This window comes from Cricetulus griseus, chromosome 3, assembly GCF_003668045.3.
Source record: "Cricetulus griseus strain 17A/GY chromosome 3, alternate assembly CriGri-PICRH-1.0, whole genome shotgun sequence".
In the NCBI taxonomy this organism is placed as follows: domain Eukaryota; kingdom Metazoa; phylum Chordata; class Mammalia; order Rodentia; family Cricetidae; genus Cricetulus; species Cricetulus griseus.
In genome coordinates, this window is record NC_048596.1 from 139,419,186 (window position 1) to 139,423,799 (window position 4,614).

The 4,614-nt window shown below is 42.6% G+C and overlaps 1 non-coding gene across 1 annotated transcript; it reads right to left on the reverse strand.

Annotated features, from left to right (window-relative positions):
• Window positions 1–981: 981 nt before the first annotated feature.
• Trnae-uuc lies at window positions 982–1,053 on the reverse strand. Its single transcript has one exon. It is a non-coding gene; the product is annotated as a tRNA-Glu (tRNA).
• Window positions 1,054–4,614: the final 3,561 nt, after the last annotated feature.

Genomic DNA, 4,614 nt, shown 5'->3' on the forward strand with positions numbered 1-4,614 from the left:
CACCCTTTGGACAATAGGTATCCATGCTCAGTCTTATGCACATTATGCTTCTACACAACTGGGGTGCTCAGGTTTGAGTGTTGGGATTGTCTGAAACAACAGGAGCTGTCTTACTGTCTGTCTCTCTGTGTCCGCCACAGCAGACAGCCTGGGGTGAAACCTTCAGATAACAACAGCTGAAGCCAACAAGGACTTCTGAAGGGGAGTGAGATGGAAAGAAACTCTGACAGCTCGTTACCAAGGACGGTTTTGTCTGAGAATTAAGTCTTAAGAATTTGCCCTTGAATTTAGAAGGGGTGAGGAGGTGGGGTGCAAATGTGAAGTGTTAGGGCGAGGAAGAGTAGTGAATACGGTCAGAACATTGTATGAAATCCTTCAAGACTTAATCAAATATATTTTTAAAAGAGATATTGTGACAAGCATTCGTGTGCACACACAGGAATTATATCCAGCTTTGAAAGTTTCAAGGCCCCTCACTGAGAATTTTACTTTGCTCAGAACTTGGAGCCTAACTACAATTGCGATCTATCCAGAGGCTGCTTCCATGCCTCATTTTTCCTTTTGTTGTTAGGCAGAATGTGACGAGATGAACAAAGGAATGCGGCCTCACCAGTTGCCCTTTGGAGTCCTGCACAGTTCCCTTTTGGGAGGCTGCTGCCTTAGTATCTGAGTCTTAGTGACTCCCCTTCAAAAAGCTCCCAAAGTGCGGCTCCTCCTATCACGGATCCGGTTTCCAACTTCTGCATCTGTTAAGCAGCTTCCGGGTGATAAGACCACAAAGACCAGCGAATTGCCCTGAACCATGACAGCTTGACCATAGTTTGTTGGCCATATTGTGAAATACTATTGAACGGCGATTAAAATCCTTTGTCCCACGTGTTGGCTGTAGGGCGCTTTCCTCCTTGGCAAGCAGAAGATCTTTTAAAATCTAGGCTTTGTACTTTGTCCAGTGGTTCGATAATTAACAAAAATCGTCTTTTGTTCCCACACCGGGAGTCGAACCCGGGCCGCCTGGGTGAAAACCAGGAATCCTAACCGCTAGACCATGTGGGAACTGACGAAAGTGACTTGTTGTTTAAGTCCATTGAATCATTCATAGCTGATCCGCCTCCAGAGCCCCGCCCCGTGACTTAGCAGGCTCGCTTCTGCGCCTGCGCGGCAGCACAGTGCTGTCCCAGTGTCTGCAATGCTGGGGACATTCTCCCGTCCTTGTTTCGCTGTCTTTCCTTGGCTCTGATCCTCCCGACTGCTGAGCGCTCAAACGGAACCCTCATGCTCTCCTCTCTTTCTAAAGCTCAGTTACAGGCTCTGCTCTACAGTAGCACAATCATTTGAATGGGTCAGAACACTGGTGCAGAGAAACGGTAGGACAGGAGCGTGGTCCCCAGGGCTGAGATCCTAGTTTTGAACTCTATCAGATCGGCTTTCCCAATCAGTTTAGATCGCCATTTTCACTGTTTGATTTTCCTTCATTGAGATTAAATCAAACTCCGAACTAAAGCTGAATGAATGAAACCCCCATGTAAGGTCTATTATTCGCAAAAGGCCTTTGAAGTGCTATTTTAAGATTGGACGTAGATAGAGCCTTATGTTATGGGGGCGGGGTATTTCATCTCTGAATCTCAGATGTCGGCATGGTTAAAGAATTCTTAGTAAATATCTCAAGCATTTGTGAGAAGAAACCCCTGCAAATAAGGTCAACAACCAGCCAAGCACTGTAAAATGTTCACTATACACTTAAGCATATAAAAACCACTCACGGGGAGGGAGGAGGCGGGTATCAGAGGTATGCAGAGGGCTCAAACGAGACAGTTCTGATAGGATCAAAGAAGATACCCTTTGCTGTTACCCTAACAGTTACATTTTAATTGATTGACTAACTGATTGCTTCTAGGATATCTGGTTGGATTCTCACCCTGGGGTGCTCTATGACAAACTCTAGGCTCCTCCCACAAATTAAAACCCCTGTTGAGGAGCGCCACAGACTATGAAAAAATATAGCTCCCAGGAAAGGTGTGCACCTAACTCTGTGTTCCCTTTGGAGACCTGTCGTCGTGGTCACATTTAGGAAGGACTGCTGGTAGTAACAAGTAATGAATAGGTACTTGGGAAGTCTGAGTCTTGAGTTTGCTTCTGTTTTCCTAAAACAGAATAAGGCCATTTTCCTTCCCTACAAATCTGCTGGTGTGTCTGGATGCAGTAGATTCCGAGGCCCAGGAGGACCCAAAACCACAAACCACAAAGAGTCTCAGCACCTGAGCAACTTGCAGCGTTCAGTGTGCATTTACAGTTGGAAATCAAGTTTTCTTGCATGAAATAATTGAAAATGTGGGCCTATTTGTTTGTACTGCTTGTTGAGACGACAGCTTTCTGTATTAAGGAAATCACTATGAAAATGATAAAAAAAAAAGTCGAAAATGATGTTTTCATAGAGGAATGGAAAATTCCATGATGATGGATTTTCTAAATAAAAGGCAATGAAGCTCTACTGATTGTGTAGGATGTAGGTAGTGCAGTGAGGAAATCAACTGTCTATTGGCAGAATAGGGCTAATGATAAGGAAAGTTCAATGGCTCCAGCAGCTTGTGGTTTCCAAAGGTCCACTGTGATTAAAAGACTGGTCCTAGGCTGTTGGGAAATGGGGCCTTTGAGAAATGAGGCCTAGGGAGAGGCCCTGAAGGGCTCAGGAGTGCCTTCAGAAAATAGTTTCCTTCCCCAAATAGGGCTGTTATAAAAGCCTCTCTGAACCTAGTGTTCAAGATGGCATCATTTGCTCACTTCCAAGGTAATACCAACCCACCACTGCCATGACTTCTGCCCTCCAGGTCACCTCTTCTTTATGAATTGTCTATGAAAACATACTACATTTATGATAACAAGAAGCTCTCTAATACAGTGTGTGCATAAGTATTCCCTGTGTTTTGAAATCCAAAACCTGAAGTCTCAATTCTGAAAGCTAACTATTAATATGCACTTCCCTTTGTAATGAAATACAATTGTTGTAAGAGTATTGAGTTATGGTGTGTACTTGCCTAGTGTTTGTGAGACCCTAGGTTCAATCTCCAGTTGTTTAGGAAATGGAGGCATGTAACTAATGACAGTTATTTCTCACTTTTTCAATATGTATTATTAGTAATTCTCTGAGAATTTCACAAAACATATTTTGATTATGTTCATCATCCAATTTTCCCTTTAACTCCTCTCAGAGCCACCCTTCATCTCCCCCGAACTTCCTTCTCTTTTCTTTAAATAACCTATTGAGTCTAATTTGAGATGCCCATTTTTTTGTAGTACATAAGACTTTTATTTTTATGAGGTACCATTAGTTGATTGATGGCCCTGTTTCCTGGACAACGAGAGTCCTATTCAGAAAGTCATTACCTGATGCTGTGTTTTGAATTGTATTCCACACAATTCTATTAGAATTGTCAGGGTTTCAGCTATAACACTGAGATCTCTAATCCATTTGGAATTGATTTGGGTACAAGGTGAAAGAGAAGGCTCAGGTTTAATTTTTCTACATGTAAACATCCAGTTTTATCAGCTGCATTTGTTGAAGATGTTGTCTTTTCTCCAATGTGTGTTTTTTGCATCTTTGTCTAGAATCAGGTGTCTGTAGGTGTGTGGACACATATATTGGAGCCCTTGATTCTAGTATATTAAACAACATATCCATTTTTTGTGCTAGTACCATGCTGTTTGAACATTTTTATAAAATCACAGAACTATTTGAGGATGGCTTTGGCCCTTGGAAAGAGTAAGAGGAAATGATGCTCCTGGAAGCTGAAGCCAGGCTTGCTTCTGGTATTTTACATGCTGTAGGACAAAAATCTAAGCTTGTCTTATAAGCAGCTTCCTCAGTCTCATAGCCGTTGTTTTGTATGGTCCCTCACTGGAGCATGCCTGACTGTTCTCAGGTCTACTGTCTAATATGTGTTTTTATCTAACCCAGTCCATGTTTAGCACCTTTGGTGGGTATTAAACTCATGCAGGGCAATGTCATCTGACATTCTAAATGTGGTCTGTGTCCTTAGCCTCATTTCTTTCTATTCCGATTCTTTGCAGAGTCTCCTAGCACAACCTACTGCTTAACAGCTCCCATTCTTGAAGGAGAATCACTCTTCTCCAGTGATGAGCCCCTTGGTAAGTTATCTTATCACATGTGGTCAGCCCTAAATACTTATACATAGAGAAACACTAAGTGGGCCTAGTGAGATATAGCCTAAGTCTGTGTAAGCACAGACCAAAACAAGTCCTATTGCCACCCACAAAATACCATGTGTCCTTTTCCTTGCCTCAGATCAGCAGATACAAACCCTTGTCAGTTTACACTCTATGGGTCTCTAATCCCTCTGTTTCCCCCCTAAACTAGATTAGTTGAAACCCACAGTGGCATCAAAAGAGATCAGCCTTCTTTCTTAGGTTTTTCCCTTAACTCACCCAATCAGAAACCAGATCACATAGTTCACTTTTAGCTTTTCTAGCTAAGACTCCTCATTTCTATATTATGTACACTCCTTTCAGTACACCTAGTCATCCACCCTTGTTAAAACAAGTGTAGCCTGCTGGTCCTCCATTAAATCACAGTGTCACAAAGCAGCTGAGGTTCATACT